Source organism: Rhineura floridana, chromosome 5, assembly GCF_030035675.1.
Source record: "Rhineura floridana isolate rRhiFlo1 chromosome 5, rRhiFlo1.hap2, whole genome shotgun sequence".
Taxonomy (NCBI): Eukaryota; Metazoa; Chordata; class Lepidosauria; order Squamata; family Rhineuridae; genus Rhineura; species Rhineura floridana.
Window position 1 is genome coordinate 143,029,187 of NC_084484.1, and position 21,401 is coordinate 143,050,587.

Below are 21,401 nucleotides of genomic sequence, written 5' to 3' on the forward strand. Positions count from 1 at the left end.
TGGCATTAGCATGGCAGCTTTACTCCCAGAAAAGCGAGTATAGGATGAAAACTTCATATTGGGAAGGTTTCCAAAACAGTCTATGAATTAGATAAATAAACTGCCCCTCTTCCACAGTTCAGGAAAAGTTAAACTTGTTTGACTCCTCATAATTAGAAAAGTATAATACATTGTAATGGCATCATAAGCTGCATGTGCACTTCTTTTAAACTTCTGTTCAAAAATTATTTGAAATATAAAATGTAAAATATGCAAGTAATTATAAAAAACCCTGCATGTACATTTTCATTATAATCATAACTGAAATTGTTTACAGTAAACAACTGCCTACCAAGATCCTGCTGTGATTTTTTGTTCTACATCTCCTGACCTGCACACAGAAAGGGACTTTTACTACTGCTGAAAGCTCTAAACTTACTCAATTTATGAGATTTTCAGACTAGCAGGAAAAGACAACAGTTTTCTGGCATTGCAAAGGGTTCTAGCTATTGCCTGGAGGCAGGGCCGGTGCCAGGGGGCAGCTAAGTTGGGCCCTGCCTGAGAGCCCCTGGGTTCCTCCTTAGGGTGGGTGTGTAGCTGTAGGTTCCGCGATCCGCAGCCCAGATCACGGGAGGGAGTTCCAAGGCATCCGCCACTGCTGTGCAGACCTGCAATGGCCGCCTACAACATGCTCCACCTACCTCTCGAAGTAAATGCTGGTCGCCAGGGCAGTGCCAGGCATGCTGGGGCCTGTCATGCTGTGGGTGCACGTCTACCATCAACCAAGATAGCAGCCAAAGTTTCCCTAAGGGCCTGATGCTCTGCCACCATCTTGGTTGATGGCACGGTAGCACGCATGCGTGCCATCAACCAAGATGGCGGCAGAGGCATCAGGCTGTTAGGGAAACCTCAGCCACCATCTTGGTTGATAGCAGATTTGCGCTTGCAGTGCGATGGGCCCTGGAATGCCTGGCGTCAGTCACCCTGGCAACCAGCATTTACTTTGAGAGGTATGCGGAACATGTTGCAGGTGGCTGTCGCAGGTCTGTGCAGCAGTGTGTATGGGTACCTTGGAACTGCCTCCTGCGATCCACAGTGCAGATCGCGGAAGCTACTGCTTTCCATCCACCCTAAGAAGGGGCCCTTCAGAGAGAGATAGGTGGGATGGGCATTCATATGTGTGTGTGCTGGGGCCCGGGGCAGGCTGGTGCTCAAGGGCTCTGGCATGCCTGGCGCCAGCCCTGCCTGGAGGTCAACAAATCCCTTGTCAATCACAACCATGACTTCACTTATTGGCTACAAACCTGAAAGGACGGGGTTAGAACAGCCAGCTACGACCTCATTTAAAAGAAGTTGGGGGGCTGACATTTTGGTGAGTATCTGTTGAACCCGACCACCTAGAAACTTTTTTTAAAAAAATGAAAGCTGAGAGTCCAGAGATTGTGACTCGGAGAGGACCCTAAAAATCTGGAGTCTCTGGGTGAAAACTGGAGACCTGGCAACTCTAACAGGGATATATCCCAGTAAATATAGAGAAGTCAAAATAAAGCCAGAGAAACACAGTGCATCATTTTTTTTAAAAAGAGGGGGCTCCAGTCTCCCGAGAAGTTCTACTCTCTCATCGCCTCACTAGTGTAAAGGTGGGCTATTGCACCTGAGGCCTAGTTCTCACTATGGCAACAGAGTCCTAGCTTTTCACTAAGATTGTAAACTTGTGCCTTGGCTGTACCATTGCAAACTGCAGGTGGAAACTGATATGACTGGATGCTGTTCTGTATGACAAAGGACTTCAAAACAGTAAACTAGAAGTTTGGGAAAACATCTAGTCTAGCCTTCTGCCTGACACGCTAGTTTTTATGTGCACAGTTCCTGGTGGTGAGCCTAGTCCTTCCTCTTTTGGTAGCGTGTCTATCTTTATCTGCCTGCTTCTCAGTGGCATTTCTCATGGCCAGGGCAATGATATTAAAGGGAAAATCTAAGATTTCTCCACCTTTCCAATAGGCAGATAGGCATACAAGGTTTAAAAAAGCTCTTCTTCCTGACATCTGTCTGTTTCTGCTCTTCTGAATTAAGCTGGTAGTCCAGAGGCAGAGCACAGGGCAAGCTACCCGTCCTTTCTTATAGTCCCCTTTGCCGGAACCCTTCTACACTCTCCCTCAGATACAGCAAACAATTATAATGTAAGTCTTCCTGTAATTAGGTGAGGCCTGTGCTCTAGAACAGTGGTTCCCAACCTGTGGTCTGTGACCCCCAGAGGGGCCAGGAAGTCATCCTGGCGTGGCCGTGAAGAGCCAAGAGAGGAATTCTTTATTAATTTCTTTTAAAAGTGTTCAGGACAGCTGAAACAAACTGAGTAAGTGTAAGTGACTTTCATTCCCAGCTCCTCACCCCGATCCCAAGGAAACCAGCTGCTGATTGCTCTTCCTGGGCTCCCAGCTCCTCAACCCGATGGAGAAAGGTAGGCCTTTGCATGCCGCTCAGACAGGTGACGGCAGCAGCAATAGCAGGAGGAGGAGAGTGGTGGCCGACATATATTGAGTAGGAATGGGGTGTGTGTGAGTGAGTGAGAGGGGGGTTCTCTGTCCTTCTTGCAACCTCTTCCCACAACCCACCAGACTCCTACAATGTGAACAACACAGAAAGAGGAACGCAGCAGCATACTCACCTCTCCCAGTGCATTTTCCTGTAGTCCCACACAGGCTGTTACCAGGCTAAGGGGAAGGTGGTGGTGATGGAGAGGTGAGAGAGAGAAAAGAAGGGGTGGTCACTCTTCATCCCTTTGTCTCAGAAAGGGAGGAAGAGAAAGGAGGCAGTGGTTGAGGAAGATTCCAAGGTCATGCTCACCATCTACTTCCCTCTTCTCCCTCCTATGGGATACTCTCTTTGGTGGAAGGGGACAGGAGGGGGAGTGAGGAAAAGGAGAGAAGTGGGACCATGTGTGCTTGTTTTGAGGTCTCACTGCCACCACAGGTCACTCCAAGAAAGGAAGCACCTAGAATGGACACACAGCCCACTTTACTCTAACCCTCCTCCTCCCTGTCCTCATGTCCCGAGCACCCTCCCTCCCACGTGGCTGCTCCTCTTCACTTTTCCACTGAACCTCTTACTTACTACCTTCTTTCGACTCACCGGACCTCTCCCCTACCCACAACTTGACACGCATTTCCGCCCTCTATCCCTGCCCCTTCACATTATTTTTCTCTTTTTCTTCTCTCTCTGCCCACTCACACTCACCTGCCCCCACCCCCAGCACCCAACTTGCTCTTATTTTGATTTTGCATACAGGCTTGGAGTGAAGCGTGTATTTAAATTTATTGCATATTTATTGGGCTTTAATTTCCTGCCAGGCAGATCTCTCTCTCTCTTCTGCCTCTGTTTCTCCACCTGCATGCAAATCATGGTGATGGTCACAGTGGCAGCAGGAGGAGGAGCAACAATTAACATGTGGGGGTCACATAATTTTTGAGGTTACAAAGGGGGTCCTGTACTCATAAAGGTTGGGAACCACTGCTCTAGAACATTTTCCCAACAGTTGCATGGCGTTACGTGTTTAGAACATGCCGTTGAAATTACCACTTGTGCAGAGAGGGACAGATAGAGGTCCCAGGATTGTTCTATTTCCTGGCTGGGGGGGCGGGCGGGATTTGTTGAGAGTTATGCAGGTCTCCTTTCCGTAAATCTCCAGCCTGCTTACTTTCCAACAGAACCTTAGTCAGCTTGGAATCATGCCTTTAAGCACCCCCTTTGCTTGTCCACATAGTTCTCTTCCCTGGTGGCTGATGGGATAATGGTACCACTCAGGCAATTATGTGGCAAGGTAGTGCATATTTTTCCCAGTTAAGAGAGCAGAATGACATTTACCATTATTTAGGTTTTTAGCAGTTGTGGAATATTAGATTCTGGAACGTAATGACAGATACTACTGTAGGTCAAAACTGTATGTCATATGACATATTTTATCAAGCAAGTGAAATAATTTAAGTTGCTGGGACTCATAATATTGCTATGTATTGGAAGCATACGGACAATCATGTATCTCCACATATCAGTAACCCTGGAAAACATGTTAGACCCAAATCAAATGTAGTAACTGAAACCAGATTCTACAGGTGTGCTGAAATTAGCTTGCTTCATTCCCTTCAGTAAGCCATGACTAATCTTAACTGCACTGAACCCATCATGTACAACTAGGCATCAGGTACCAGGGTCTGCATCATGAAGAAAATATCAATGACTTCATTGGGCCAGTTCAGATGTAACAATCTCAATTTAAAATGAGGTGAGAATTAATATTCTTTCATATGGTGGCTCAGAATAATCCAGACTGGGCTGGTTTATACATAGCAGCCTCATTACACTCTGAGCTGTCTGCTCTAAACAACAGTAGCAAGCTATAAGAATGAGAAATTCCCCTAAAGAACATGTGGAAATAGAAAGATACAGCTGTCTGTGATTGTATGCATTTGCTTTTCACACCTAATACCCTGCAGGATGGAGCTTTTCTGACTTTCATATTCTGGCTTAATCACAAACAGGCTTATTATAGGGAAACACTGTTCTAATGTAAACTAGGCCCTGCAGAAAGAGTACATTTTCTAAGAAGATTGATAAGCATTACTAGCAACATCACCCCATCCAAATGCACCAGTGTCAGTAGCCATACAGTTTAGAGAATATTTATGGACAGTGAAGTGTTTTCTGGTCTTGAGTGGTTCTACTTACCCAGTCTGGCCATTGAGCCATACTAGCCAGCAGAACAATAAAAGGCTTCCTGTTTGGTCTGGGACTTTCCCTGGACAACACTTTCTTCCTCCCTCTGACAAGTGATAAAAACTGTTCTTCAGATCTTGAAAGATTGTGCTTAGAAAACTTAATGTGTTTTCTAGACAATTGTTTGGTGTGCTAAGTGCTTTCTGTGATTAAACCACTATCTCCATGAATCAAAAATAGCAATAATATTTGCATTAACATGTAACCACAAGTTATTATTATTCCAGTAGTGGATTGGAGCTGGCAACTGGGAAGTTGTGTTGTGCTGATTGGGTCAGGAACAGGTCAGGGCTGCAAGGTCAGGGGAGCTCAAGGTTGGTGGTAGCAGACTCAAAGGTGCACATGTACACATGCACCTTCTGTCAAGCCAGAGATCCCCCAAGACTCTCCACTGACATCTCGCCCTGCCCTATCCCAACAAGTGCAGCATCAGAGCACAGTAAAGAATGAGTATCTGGCCTACATAACTCCTCCCTTGCTCCTTGCCTTGCCCCTCCTGTTGCACGCTGGCTTCCGCACTGTGATCCTGGTTTGATCATGCATTAAAATCTGGTTAGTGCACCCACATTAAACCACAGTTCCCCTGGCAGTATGACATTACAAGGCCACATTCAAGGTTCTGGTTTTGGTATACAAAGCCCTATGCAGTGTGAGACAGGATACCTGAAAGATCATCTACCCCTTATATGCCCAGTCAATCACTGCACTCTTCATTAGCTGCTTTTTCACAAAAGTGACCCAAAGCGACTTACAAAAATAGTACAAACATTAAAACCAAGTATAAAAGCCATAACAGAATGAGAACCTAAAAACACATCTATACATATAAAAAAAGCAGGTCTAACACATCCCTCCCCATTAAAAAAAGGCCACAAATACCTAAAATCCTCCAGATTAAGGGCTGAAAACCTGGGTAGAAAGAAACATTTTTGCCTGGTGCCCTAAAATAGACAGCGACGCAAGAAAACTCATAAAATATCTCTTCCATTGTGGACTGGGGCTAATGGAGGCTTCTCCTTTAGATAGGACTTCAATTCTGGATGGGAAAGCAATTTACCAAAGCTTGTTTGCAGAGCCAGTTTAAGAGATTTTTGCAGGACTGTGGCGGCAGCGGCGGTGAAGCAGGAAGGGGAGGAATGGGGGGCTGGGGTGGTAGGAGGTGGTGCAATCTCTTGCACCAGCCCATCTGGAACCCAGAAGGAGATTATATGTTCATGCCAGAGAAGTCAGAAAAGCTGGCATGTAGAAGGCAGGGAATATTGATTGTCTTAGAGAGTGAGAGATCACAGAAATTACATTTCAGCTTGCAAGATGAATACAGCTATAGCTGGACTGACAAGCCAGAAGAGACGTCATATGGTAGCTAGAAGGTTTCAATATTAGAACAAAGGGAGAGAAATACTGCAGGTATGTTATATAAAAGGAAAATGTCAGTCCATGAGACTGAGTTTTGAATCATCTTTATCAAGAAAGTGACAGCATAATAATAGTGTGAAATGAGGCCACAAACACCCCAAAACAGCAGGGTGACTGTAAAATAAGGAATCGTCAACTGGCAGCTTAAGATGGGACAACATTTGTGTAGAGTCCATGCATAGTTTCATTCACTACTTAAAGTGGGAATAACAGATTTAATAGCTAGAATTCAAGAGGTTATATGTTCTATTAAATGTGATTTCTTCTTGCTTTTATTGAACAAAGCTCTCCATGGAAAATTAAATTAATCTATACAGTGTATTGTGTCATATTAGAGTATACTGCATTAATGCTATAAAAAACTAAGTAAAGTACCTCCTGTTATGCAGACACTTTGCTGTACACACTTGCTACTCAAAGTCGACATTAAAATGTGGGTTTAGATTACAATGTGGTCATAGAAATCACTATACATGCTAGATTCAGCAGAACACAAATGTTGAAGACCAAGGGAAAGAATCCTTCACATTTGGCAGGAGGGAAGAAGAGAAAACCTTCACTTTTGATGACTTTGGGGACTGGCAGTCATTGGCTGGCTATTTAGGCCCACTTGATACAAAGGATGTACTGTATCAAACATATCTGTATGATACAATATTGGATAGGGTTACCAAATGTCCAGTTTTCAGCTGGATACTCTGGCATTTGGGGGTCCTCTTCGGGTGTCCAGGTGAGTCAGCTTAATTTCCAGACTCTCAGGTTTCATTTTTTAAAAAAGTAAGTTTCTAGGTGGTCTGGTTCCCGAGATATACACCAAAACGTCAGCCGCTCCCCCAAGTTCCATGAAAGGATCTCTTAGCTGGCTGCTCTAGCCAATAAGTGAAGTCGTGGTTGTGATTGAGAAGGGATTTCTGGGCCTCCAGGCAGTACTTAGACTCCATTGCAAAGGTAGAAAATGATTGTTTTTTCCTGTTTAATCTGAAAATCTCATAAACTAAGTAAGTAGGTAGCCTTCAGCAGTACCAAAAGTCATTTTTTCTCTTGTGTTCACGAGTCAAACAAGTTTAATTTTTCCTGGGCTGTTGAAGATTGCAGTGTTTTGAAAACCTTCCCTATACAAAGCTTTAATCCAATGCTTCCTTTTCTGGGAGTAAAGCTGCAATACTAATCCCACATACCTGGAGTAAACCCCATTGAATTCAGTAGGACTTACTTTTGAGTACACATTGTTAGGATTGTGCTGTAAATCAATGGGACTTTTGAGTGAACATAGTAAAGAACTGTGTTTGCATTGTAAATCTTCCTCTCTCCTCCAATCCTATTTTTAAAGCAATTAGGCAGGGTTTATATAGATACCACTGCTTTTATTATGTAGGAAACTAATACTGATTTTATTTTATTTTTAAAAATGTTCTGCAATGACCAATTCATTTGGACAATAAACTATTATATGGGGTCTATCTATTTTTACATCTCCAGTGTGTGTGTGTATATATGCAGTCTTCCCAACAAACATGTGAGGTAGGATTGCCAATTGGAAACCAAGGCAGCTCACAAGAAGAAATAAATCCCTTTAAAATCCAATAACCAAAAAAACCAGACAGTTGCAAAATAGCTTAAAATGGCATGCTTCTGAATTTTGGGTTGGGTGAGTGTTCCTTATCACTTGAGGCTGCAGTTCCGTGCGCACTTCCCTGTTTGAGTAAGCCCCGTTGAATACATTGGGACTTGCTTCTGAGTAAGCAAACATAGGGTTACAGTACAAATATCTTTACAGGTTGTGTAAATAATATACATATTTGACAGTAATGCTTATATAAATATTTCTTCATTTAAAGCCCATGACTTCCCCTAAAGAATCCAGGGAAGTGTAGTTTCCCCCCTCACATCTACAGTTCCCACCACCCTTAAACTACAATTCCCTTGATTCTGTGGTGTGATTCATGTACTTCAAATGTGTGTTGAATGTGCTTTAAATTAATGGTGTGATATGAATTGAAAAGAACAATTTTAAAATATACTTTTTAAACAGGGGAAGGGCTGTAGCTCAGTGGGAAGCCATATGTTTTGCATGCAAACGTCCAAAATTCAATTTCTGGAAAAGATTATTGCCTGGAATCCTGGAGAACCAATGCTAGTCCATGTCATCAGTACGGAGCTAGATGGTATCAAATGGCCTGAGTTGGTATAAGGTAGATTCCTTTGTTCCTAAACGTAGAAAGAGACCCAAGGCCACAGTGACTCCATCATTTATTTATGTATTTTATTTACAACATTTATATACTGCTTTATTGTAAAAAAAACCTAAAAGGGGTTTACAGAAGGAATTAATAAAATAATTGACAAAAACAGTTAAAGACAGGTATTTATAAACATTCAAAACAATAAAACCAACAATGTTAAAAACAGATAAAAAACACAATAGCTTCTACATGCCTGGATAGGCTTACCTAAACAAGAATGTTTTAGCAGGTGCTGAAAACAGTACAATGAAGGTGTCTGCCTAATTTCAATAGGCAGGGAGTTCCAAAGCATAGGTGCTGCCACACTAAAGGACTGATTTCTTACAAGAGCAGAACAAGTACTCTGTGGCACCCATAGCATGGAAAGCACACCTTGAACTTGGCCTGGTAGCAAATCAGCAACCAGTGCAGATTTCGGAGCAGAGGTATTATGTGCTAATAGGGTTTCACTCTTGCCAGCATTCATGCCACAGCATTCTGCACAAACTTCAACCCCCGGGCCAGATTGTGCTGCATAGGGATTTCTGTGACCTTGGCTGCCTGGCTGCCAGGATTTTTTTAGTTTTGGTTTTTGGTTAGGAATCTTGACGGGTTGTGGGATGCTGAGTTTTCTGCCTTACTCATAGGAATTGTGTTCTTGTTGGTATGGTATTGCATTTGGGAAATCATCACTGTCTTTTATTTTTATTTTTCTGTTTGCAATTCATTTACCTTTAACCTCACTCCCTTACATCCATAGAAGCAACAACAGTGATTCCATGCACTCAGCTCAACCCTCTTATACCTTAAATCAGCCTTTCCCAACCAGTGTGCCTCCAGATGTTGTTGGACCACAATTCCCATCTTTCCTGACCATTGGCAATGCTGGCTGAGGCTGATGGGAGTTGTGGTCCAACAACATCTGGAGGCACACAGGATGGGAAAGTCTGCCTTAAATGATGCACCTTGCTGGTTGCATGACGGTTTGTTTCTTGCCCAATAGTGGCAAAAGAGAATTCACATACTGGGAAAGTGTGGCTGCAGTTGTTGTTGTTCCCAGGCTGTTGTCTGTGAAGGGAGATCAAACCATGTGTGTTTTCTCTCTGTCAAATAATTACTCACTGGAATTGGATCGGCTGTCAAAGTGAGTTTATAGCAGCCCACACGGTAGACAGAAAAGGTTAGAGAATCTTCTTACTCTTACTCATTTCTCAGACCTCTTTCGGAAGTGAAGGGTCAAATATGTAAAGAAGTTTGGAGCAGCCATGTTGAAAGGTACAGGCAGGGCACTGCAGGCACGGGGTTGCCAACCCTGCTTGGATATGGATATCTTTGCAGAGGATCCCTAGTCAAGCTTTACCAACAGCACAATCCAAACCATATCTACTCAGAAGTAAGTCCTATTGAGTTCTATGGGGCTTAGTAAGTGTGTTTAGAATTGCAGCCTTCAGGGGCATCCACCTTTACTCTTGAGTGCTTCTATCTAACATCTCCACAACACTAGGCTCCTTTCTTCCTTAAATGGCCTTCTGGTGACTAGGCTGGCCTGGGGGCACTTAAATCCTTCTAGCCAGAATCAAGTAGACTAGATTAAATGTTCCCTACTGAGGCTCTGTCTTTCAGCTAAGATTTCTATCTTAATTTCCAATCACAGAAATGTTTTTGTTTTAATTGTATGCTCCAAGGAACTGTGGTTGATGCTTAATGTATCATGCTTAATGACATTACCCTGTGATGTCACTATGGCCCATCCTCATGACATCACTATGACCTGCCCAGAGCTTGGAAAAGTAAGTTTTTTTGAACTACAACTCCCATCAGCCCCTGCCACCATGGCCACTGGATTGGGCTGATGGGAGTTGTTGTTCAAAAAAGTAACTTTTCCAAGCTCTGGACCTGCCCCCATGATATCAGTAGGGCCCACCCTTGAAATCTCAGGCTTTGGTATGCTTCTGACTTAGCAATGCTAATATTGGATGATATTCCTTTCCTTATGTATTTTCTGTACATAAATGGGTCTTGCTTTATTGGCTCAGGTAATATCAGCAAACTTAGATGAAGATATGGGGAAAGGGAAGACCCAAAAGGATACCAACCCAAACTGACTTTCCGCAGAGGTTTGTAAACAAAATATTTTATAACACTGAAAATCAATGCACCTAAATACAGTGAATGCTTCTAAAAATCAAAGGCTATCTAAAAGTTATATTAAAAAGAGAGACTAACATAAAATTTTGCACATAGAAACAGGAGTATCAGGGCTGGCCCAAGACATTTTGCTGCAGAGCAAAAATAATGTTTTCCTCACCATCACAAGCCAAGTAATGTAGTACCAGGGCTAGCCAAGTTATTTTGCCGCCTGCCCTTTCATGAAACCGAGTGTCGGCTGCCTGAGGCAGTAGTCCCACTTTGCCTAATAGTTGGGCTGGGCCCGAGTAGTATCAAAGTGAAGAAAAGTATATTAAAATCATGCAACAGAAAGAGACACAAAATCATATTCTATATTTCTATTTGTTGACAACATCATGACTTCATTTTAACAAAGAATAGGATTTGACCAATTATAATGCTAGGGTGTAACTTTGAAAAAATAATAATACAGCACTGTTTCCACCAGAGACATACTTAACCTAATTACATTGCATTAACATAGTAGGTAACTCCAGAACACACTGCTATTGTATAATATGTACAAAAATTAAAATCGATCATCTTCCCTGTACTTCATGCAATAAGCGGAATAATCATCTGACTTGTATGATATGTCTTCCTTTGCTTTTATGTCATATGTTTTCAGTGTTAAATTAATGTATAATGCTTGTTGAAGCCAAAGAGAGAGAGATCCAATTAAACTTGACAATGTTATTTATTTTTTCTAAGCATCTTTTAGTAGGAACAGAATTTAATCTGAACACAGGCTTTAGAGTATAGAATTATAGCATTATAGTATTAATTTTCTATATAGCAATCAGTAGAGAATGGCTGAAGCCCTCTTCACAAGTTCCTTCCACAAAGGAACAAGGTATGAGACCCATGCATTTGAAGGGATAACTTCTGAAAGCCCCCCTGGATGATTTAGAACTCAGAACTTCCAGGGCTCTAAATTGCACAGGGAGTCTACACTGAAAGAAAAGGCTCCTATTTCAGAAGTTATTCCTCAAGCTCTGCATCCTGGGGGCAGGGATCCTATGGTATGCTGGCCTACAGCCCTTTTGTACCCTTGTTGCTCATTCATGTGAGTAATGCATGAAGAGGGCTCAAATCTAGCCTATAACATCTGTGTCACAGCTTAAAAAAGTTGGAATTTCTCTACTACAGCTATTTGTTGGCAATGTCATCTAGCATGTAAGTTGCTGGCTTGGGTACATCCATAACCTATACTTTTCTCCAGGGATGGGGAACCTATGGCTCTCCAGATGTTGTTGGACAATAATTCCAATCATACCTGACCATTTAGGCATGCTGGCTGGGCTAATGGGAGCTGGAGTTCAACAACATCTGGAAGGCCACAAGTGCCCCTTCACTATGTAACTCAGTCTCTGTGAGAAGCTCTGTCATCCCTTTGGTAGTGGCCTTACCTTAATTTTGGTGTATTATTTCAGTACTGTTTTTCAAATGAAAAGCCTCTTCAAGGCATCAGGATAGGCAAAAAATCAAAATAGTGCTGCTCTCTTCACTAAAGAAATACAATAATGCATTAAAATAACTGATAATTTGCTGCCCTTAAATGGTGTGATATATCTCACTTAAAGCAGCCACCTCTTGCCTTAGGCACTCAGGTCCTGCGTGCAAGTTTCCCATGGGCAACTGGTTGGCCACTGTGAGAACAGGATGCTGGACTAGATGGGCCATTGGCCTGGTCCAGCAAGGTTATTCTTATGTTCTTATGGTAGAGCCAGCCCAGAGTTAGGCAATCATTAACACATATAAAAATGGCATAATATAGACTTCTTGGCACTTCACTTTTCAGAACCTGTGAAAGTATTTCAAAACAATTCACTTCTCATCACCTTGTTTACCAACCAATATGATGGAATAAATTAACCATCTTTGAAAAGTTATTTTGAGAAATATCCTAAAATTAACAAGAAAAGTTTTAACATATTAGCCTGGCTTTTATACTGGAGCAGAATCCTCTGTGTGTCTACTGAGAAGTCAATCCTACTGAGTTTCAATGGGACTTATTCTTGGGTAAGTGGTTATAAGATTGCTTAGTTTCTTCCACTTCGGGAAGACACGCACACTATTGAAATCTATTAAGTGCTAGTGTGGTCCAGTAGGTTGCTTGGTGCAGAAGACTACTGTTCAGTTTGTCTATGGACTAACTGGTGGCCTTGGGTATTTCAGTCTCTCGACCAGAATTCCCGAGGAAAATGGGAGTAAGAGAAATGTCACATAGCATTTTCTATCACGTTCCTTTACCATTTTCTATCACATTGTCTTCTTCAGTGGTCTATATACTGTCACAATACAAGTAGTGCACTCCCTGTTATATTCACAGTGACACTATGACCTGTGCACATATTCCAGCTTCCCTCCTAAACAGGGACAGGCCTTATTTTCTAGTACTTGTCCCTCATAAAACTTTGACTTAAAAAAATTCTTAGGGTTGGACCAACTTAGTTAAATTTAGTTCCCGTTGAAATGGGATTGTCCAGAGGAGGACTGCTAGTTATCCCACATGTTACAGAGGCCCAGTTGGCCTCAACTAGAGGTCAGGCATTTAGTGTCACTGGTCTCATGCCCTGGAACACTCTGACAGGAAAGATTCAGCAGGCCCCCTTACTTTTGACTTTCTCTTGAAGATCTTTTCATACCGACAGTCTTTACAGTTATTTATTTATTTAAGCCAGTCACTGTTCTAATGTTGCACACTGCCCTGATATTTTGCGATATGGTGGTATAGAAATAATAATTAATTAAATAAATGGGGCTTAACTTAGCCATGACTAACTTTTCACATGAATGTCAATGGGACTTAAGTTCAACTAAATGATTCCGGATCAAACTCACTATGTACAGAGATACACCACAGAACTTTAGAAATTAAACCTTGGGGGAGGGGAAATACCTCTTGATTCAAATGTATATACATGTAAATAAACACACATGGGACAGAGGAAGTCTCCCTTCTATCCACACTCATCATTGCCACTCCAGATAGTGTTATTGAATGTGAATTGCAACTAGTCTGTAAAAGGAAAAATCATATCCATTGTAAGATCAAGGATTCTTTTAAACAACCAACACTTAAAAACTACAACACCTGTTATGGTCAGTTAGCTGAAACTTCTTGCCTGCTTTGCACTGCCTATTGCAGAGTCAATTAAAAGAGCAAGTGGAGAAGAATCTTCAGCCGTGTGTGATTGTGGGATATAGCAGGGGAGCTCAAGTAGTGAGAGCAGGGGTATTACAAGGGTTCCTATTTTCATCTATGAAATGTTGGAGGATATGCCTTTGGCTTGCTAATGAAAATTCAGTGCTGTCAACTTTATCAATCAACAAGTTCTAGGACACATGTGGGCAGCCTGTGGGCCACATGAAGTCCTTAGCCACTCTCCATCTGGCAGCTGGGAAAATATTGCTGTTCCTGAACCGCTAAGCAGCATGGGACAGTGATTTTGCCTTCATTGGGAGCACTGGGGAGGTAGGGAGGTTAAAACTTCCATTTCGCCCACACCTTTAATGTGTGTCTCCACAACAACAACCAATATAAAAGAACACAGAGTATAATATTATCATGATTGCCTAAACTAATAAGTTATACTTTCTGAACCGGTTACCAGAAAGCAACCCCAAAACACCAATTTAAAATGGAATTATAGAAATCAAGCCCAGGGGAAATCAGGACGTGGCTTGATGTGACATGGCCAACATGAAAGAAATATGGGCATACTGTACATAAATGTACACAGCTGAAAAAAGGTAGAATTTCTTCCATGTTATACCAAGCTTCTCAGATATCTAGGTGGTGCGGTGCATAAAAAATTCACTAAGTTGATGGAGGCCTTCTGACCTGCTGCACTCTGTTTGGTGCACATTAAGCCCTCCCTGTTTGCCAAAAGGAATAATAATAAAAGAGAGACAACTTTTTAAATGCCAAAATTGTCAGAATTAACCACATGTGTGCATTGGCAGAATAGTAAACAATTATTTAAAACATTTAGAGATAAGTGTTATCCTGTTATTAGTTATATAAAAAGCAGGGACAATTTAGAAATGAATGTACATCCAAATTTTTCAGTGCTTTAAGAAAACTATGGTCTGTATCTAGGGTGGATGAGAAATTCCATTCAGTTCACATTTAAAGCTGAATTGATTAAATCTGCAATTTCTGAAACAAGTGAACCAGAACACAGCCATCCTTCAAAATTCACACTTAACCAAATTTTGTGATGCAGTTTGCAATGTTTGCAAAAATGCATATATTAGGGGAAAGTGTGCATTAAATGATTAGTGAAAATAACATGCAAAAATGCATTATATGATGAGAAATGGCTTGCACAAATGTATATATTAGCCCACAAAAATGTGTTTATTAGGAGAAATTCTCACTAAAATGCTGGAGAATTTTCATAAGGATTTTTTTTTAAAAAAATGCAAATTGCTACAGAAATATGGAGAACTGAATTTAAGACTGGAAAGTAAGAAATTGCGAGAACCGAAATTGACACATCCTTCCATCCATAGCTGAATCTAACATTCTCTGTTTGCTAGTACAAGGGCTCTTGTGCACACCGGATGGGTGAATTTTAATGTTGTCCAACAGGAATCCAGCACAACATTTGTTCTAGCAGAAACCAATGCAACAGATGCACAATCTGCGTATTCATTCTCTTGTGGAACAAGTATACTGCTAAGTGACTTTAACTTAGCAGTACATTCAATACAACCCTATGAATTTATTATATATATATAATATAGAGAGATGGCAATGAATGATTTGATTTTATATAACTGTATGTTTTTACACATTTTTATTGGTAATTTGTACGTTGCTAAAATAAAATTAAGAAAAAGAAGAGACAGAATAATTGTTGAACATATGTACTTAGTACATTGTAGAAAACAGTGAATTCGATTTTTAACAGAAGGGAGGCCTTAAGTTAAATATAACCATAAAAGGAATTTAATAGTTCAGCACAGGGACAAAATGTTTAGAGCAAATCTGGATTATTTTTTAATTAAAAAATGCAGGATAGAGATGCTTTATGTAATATGGTAATTATTTTCAAGCTACATTGTATTATTCCTTGGAAGTTTCTTCAGGGATTCCTCAATCAGAATAGCTATAATGTCCTCTTATTCTGCATATGGGTTTCCCTGCAGCATCAGGTTGACCACTGTTGGAAATAGGATCCTCGACTAGATAGGCCTTTGGTCTGATGCAGCAGGACAGCTTGCCCTCTACTACTGATCTTGCTCTGCAATTTTCTGGTGTTGGTTTGCTGGGTGTTTTCTAGAATGCACATTCTGTTCACATAGGGTAATGGTGAGGCTCAACAGGCCTGAAAAGTACTCCACTATATGCCCTAGTACAGCCTTCGTGTATCTTGGGTTCTCTAGATGTTGTTGGACAAAACTCACCACCATCCCTAACCATTGGTAATGCTGGCTGGGGATGATAGGTGTTGTAGCCCAACATGTAGGGACTCAAGTCTGGCTAAGTTCCTCTTGTGTTTGCAGAGGTCTTCCATGGTAGAATGCAGAGGTTCTGCATTAGGCAAGTCAATGTGGAAAGTGTTCCCTAAAAACGTGTGTTTGAAAACATAGGATATTCTACCCTTGGAGTAGAGGGATAGACTGGCCCCTGGTCAAATATAGAAGTCAAATATTATGCAATATTTAATAACCTCACCTTATTCACAAACAGGTAAAGAAGAAAAATCCATTTTTTAAAAGTCTCAAAAGTGAAGGGGGTAGGGAGATGGCAAACCAATTCTAAAACGTCCTAGATTTTTCCATTGTGAAATATAGCTAAAACCCAAAAATATTCTGATTATGTGGAACAAAAAGGTCATTCCCTGTTTGACACAGCCAGAAACAATTACAACAAAATTCATTTCAGTGGCTAAAGATTTCAGCAGCTAAAATTGTTACCTTCATAGACTAATGAACAATAATAATGCATGCTTCTGAATTGACCATGTAGGCTAACATTTAATATGCTAGCCATGAAAGTTACCATTTTTCTTACCTCATGACTGAATTATAATCTAATTTACAATTTAGGAAGCAAGGATTTATTTACATAGGTTTACTACTGCTTTGAAGGAATCAGGGCAAATGAAGACACTGGTTTAAATAAGAAAACCAAAAAATCTGTCTCCACATGAAGTGAAACCCATTATAGTCAATATTTACTATTATTTGTTACATTAGTCAACATCTACTGAACTTATATTGCTGTAAGATTTCCTGTTTCCTCATAATAAGCTTAACCCATTGCTTGTTACAAAGGGTGGTATTCAATGCTAGTCCTACTCAGAGTAGACCCACTGTAGTTAAGAGACATTACGAACAGGTTCATTAATTTCAGTGGGTCTACTCTGAGGCGCAGAGTGGTAAGCGGCGGTAACACAGCCAAAGCTCTGCTCACGATTCCAACGGAAGGAGAAAGTCGAATCTCCGGTAAAAGGGGTCGAGGTCCACTCAGCCTTCCATCCATCCGTGTCGGTAAAATGAGTACCCGGCATATGCTGGGGGGTAAAGAAAGGCAGGGGAAGGAACTGGCAATCCCAACCCATATATACGGTCTGCCTAGTAAACGTCGCAAGACGTCATCCTAAGAGTCAGAAACAACTCGCACTATAAGTGTGGGGACACCTTTGCCTTTACTCTGAGTAACACTTATGTGGGGAACACTTACTGGGGAAGAACAGCAGACAAATACGAGTAGTGTTGTGAGTAATGACGCCACTGTGTCAAAGGCGAATGGAAGCCCAGAGGTTGATGCGCACAGATGCAAAGCGAGTCCGGAGTTGATGTACACAACAGGAACATGGAATGTGAGAAGCAAAAACCAGAGAAAGCTAGAAATAGTCAAGCAAAAAATGGAATGCATCAACATTACAACACTTGGCATGAGTGAATTAAAATGGACAGGAATGGGACATTTTCACACAGTCAACTACAAAATATTTTATTCAGGAAGTAAGAAATTAAGAAATGGGGTTGCTTTAATAGTGAGAAGTGATGTAGCAAAAGCAATTAAAAACTATAACACAAGGTCTGAGAGAGCGCAACTTGCAAAATACTTGTAAAACTTCCAAATACTTAATTTTGTATCATTTTGCTTTAGGCATTCAAATAGTTAGAAAAAATATATATTTAGTCTTGACACTTGTACTTGAACATCTTAAAAATTTCCTCTCTCACAATAGGGGGCCAAGGTGAATTTCAGCTGCTTTTCATCTTCTTACTAAGCACAAGATAAATATTTATTAAGAACCTAAAGTCACTGTATGAGGATTCAATAGAACATATTCATATGTTCACATGATTCCATATATAGATGGCAAATTTGAAGGAAATAGAATTCTCATTGTCAATAAGATTGATATAGCTTTAAGAAAAACAATGCAAGACAAAGTCCATCTTTTAAATGGATAAAGGCACTGAACTGAAACATTCCTTGGATATCTCTATCTACAAAAAAGTCTAATTATGGTTTTCACAGAAATCAATGAAAGACAGATGCAATAAAAGCAGTTCTGTATCTTCACACTGAACTCCAATTAACATCCATCAGGAATTTCCAGCTGTCTAAAAAGAATCCTCAATCAAGACAAAGTCTCTATGCAAAGCACCTTTGAGAAAAGCATCTTCAAAGTAAGAGTGGGAGAAACATCATATCACTACATTTCTAGGCAAGACAGTTGAAGTTACAGCGTGAATGAAGAAAGTTTGAAGAAAGCAGTTAAGAGTTAAGTTTAGAAAGAGTTAAGTTTATTTCTACCCAAAAGTCAGCTATCTGATTTGGTGCAAGCATCTTGATTTAGTATTGACATGATATATTATTAATTATGTAATAACACTAACTGCAAAAAAAACACTTTGTAAATCAATTAGGAAGACCTATTCTTTACTGAAACTAGTATGCTTCTTTTGTTATTGTTAGCCATTGATAAATTCATAAATGTTATTTGCATTTTTATTACAGGTTTTTAACACTTAAAACAAATATTTATTTATTTATTATTTAATTTGTATCCTGCCCTTCCTCCCAGCAGGAGCTCAGGGCGGCAAACAAAGTGCTAAAAACACTTTAATACATCATAACAACAGATCTTAAAATACATTAAAACAAAACAGCGTGAAAAACATTAAAAAACAACTTTAAAAAAGGGTTAAAAACATTATTAAAAACATATTAAGCAATTCTAACACAGACGCAGACTGGGATAGGTCTCAACTTAAAAGGCTTGTTGAAAGAGGAAAGTCTTCAAAAGGCGCCGAAAAGATAGCAGAGATGCTGCCTGCCTAATATTCAAAGGGAGGGAATTCCACAGGGTGGGTGCCGCCACACTAAAGGTCTGTTTCCTATATTGTGCAGAACGAACCTCCTGATAAGATGTATCTGCAGGAGGCCCTCACCTGCAGAGCACAGTGATCGACTGGGTATATAAGGGGTAAGACGGTCTTTCAGGTATCCTGGTCCTGAGCTGTATAGGGCTTTGTACATCAAGACTGGAACCTTGAACTTGGCCTGATATGAATGGGCAGATATATTTAAACAAATGATCCCTTTAAGAATAGTAAAACTGCTCCAGAACAGAAGCCAGCTGAAATGAATGGGCATTACAAAATAGGATTACATTGAGACAACTGAAGAATGACAGTCATATTTCATAAAAGAGAGCCAGAGTAGTGCAGTGATTTGAATATCAGACTAGGAATGGGGAGATTTGAGTTCAAATCCCCACTAAGCCACGAAGCTCACTGAATGACCATGGGCCAGTCATGATCTCTCAGCCTAATCAACCTCAAAGGATTGCTGTGAATATAAAATGTCGGGAGTGGCAACCCCACGCATGCTGCCCTTATCTCCTTGGATGGAAGGTGGGAAAAATGTAAAATAAAATAAAATTAAGGGACCTATGGATCCAGTTGATGGTATCCTTCACACATTAAGCTTCTTTGAGCATGGAAGTGTTTCTACACCAAAGAAACCATTACAGTCCAGGAAATAGGTTAGCAAATAAATCTATTCCAGATGGCTCAAGCAACTTAAGGCCATAATTCAGGACAAAACCTTCAAAGCATTCTTCAACTCTGAACACACGCTGAAGTTAATGAAATTTAGTGTGCAGTCCTATATCGGAGATCCACCAGCTGAGGAGCTCTAGGATTTGGCATACACCCTGGTATAGTGGTGAAACTTGAGAAATGATACTAGCATGGTGAAACCCTCTGCTGGCGATTCTGCCAGCAAAAATTCAGTGAAAGAGCAGCCAAAATCCAGGGACGGGAGAAGATGTGGGTGGCACAAGGCAGGAATATACCTGCTAAATGTTTTCAATCCACAGCCATACCCCTACCAACAGCGCAACTCTACGCATGGGGCAAATAATTTCCTTACCATTGACTTCAATGGGATGGGAGAATGAAAATAACAACCAGCCCTGTGTTGATTACTGCCCCATCCACGTTGCAACAACAGAGCATACAGGGTGGAAGTCAACTTCCAGTCATAGCACACCACCTCCAGTACATAACTTCCACACACAGCATAGCACAGAACTGTATCTTTCCAGACCCTGTCACACATACTGACAGCTCATGGTGGGGAACTCTGGAACCTATGGAGGAAGTTTCTACACAGTTTGCACACACAGAGAACACTTTGCGCAAAATAGCCCGGCTTCAAAACATACATGGAAATTTCAGGACATCGTTAAGATTTCTCTGCTTCTAGACCACTAAGAGGTACAGTGCCTTGGGACTCCAAGCACAAACACCCAGCAACAAACTCCATTCCAACTATTAAGAGTGTCAGGACAGAGTGCCCCACAAGCTCCCTGTTGGTAAAGGCCAGGCATTCCATTGCTACTGCTGGTCAAACTCATGAGCACTTTTGCCTTGCAGGATCACGGCCTGGATGGACAGAGCAGAACAAGTAGCCACTGCACGGTAGGGATAGAAAGATCTGCCAATTTGGGGTCTCTCATTTTCTTATTTTTCCAATCTTAAATTCAGTTCACATTTCTGCACCCATTTGCATTTTTTTAAAAATCCTCATGAAAAATTTCCAGCATTTTAATGTGAATTTCTCCTAGTAAACACATTTTTGTAGGTAATTTTGACTAATATACACATTTTTGCAAGCCATTTCTCATCATAAAATGTATGTTTGCATGTTACTTTCACTCATATATTCATTTTTATGCACACTTTCCCCTGACATATGCAATGTCGCAAACATTGGTTGTTTGGCAAATTGCATCACAAAATTCAAATAAGTGCAAATTTTGAAGGATGTCTATGTTTCGGTTCACATATTGTTTCAGAAAGTGCAAATTTGATAGATTCAGCTTGGAATGTGTATTCAATCGAAATTCTAGCCCATCCCTACTGCACACAGCATTTCACTCCAATCGCCAAGGGGAAAAGTACAGATGCTGCTGTCTCACTCTCCTCCTTCCACCCACAGGAGGGGAGGCTGAAGAGTGAGAACTGGCTATGCACACAAGTGGCACCATTCATTTTTCTCTCTCACCTCCCTCACAAATACTTATTGCGTATCCAAACTGAGGGATTATATGCTCTAGCTGCAACCCGTTGCTTGTTGCTCTCTGTCTGTGTCTCCACTTGTTTCCAACATGTTCAAGATCCAACCCATTTTCCCTGGTGGGAATCTGAGTCCTAATTGCTGCTTCCCAACCCTTGTTTTGAGTTATATCAGGCTGCTACCGTCAGTTACTGTTTGTGGCTGCCTTTGTTTCTAGGCTGTGGCAGCATTTCTAGGTACACACTAGGGGTGCCCATTTCTGTGCCATTTTTGCATTTTCTAGT

General features: G+C 41.0%; 1 protein-coding gene across 20 annotated transcripts in view; it reads right to left on the bottom strand.

Moving 5' to 3' along the window:
- The window catches only part of ZBTB20 (zinc finger and BTB domain containing 20), a 798,165-nt gene that overhangs the window by 214,160 nt on the left and 562,604 nt on the right, over positions 1–21,401 (bottom strand). The window contains exon 9 of one of the 20 annotated variants that reach the window (XM_061628368.1): positions 2,645–2,690. The exons of the other annotated variants lie outside the window; for them this stretch is intronic. The gene's annotated coding sequence lies outside the window, so the exon portion shown is untranslated. The remainder of the gene's footprint in view (positions 1–2,644; positions 2,691–21,401) is intronic. 20 annotated transcript variants of the gene reach the window in all.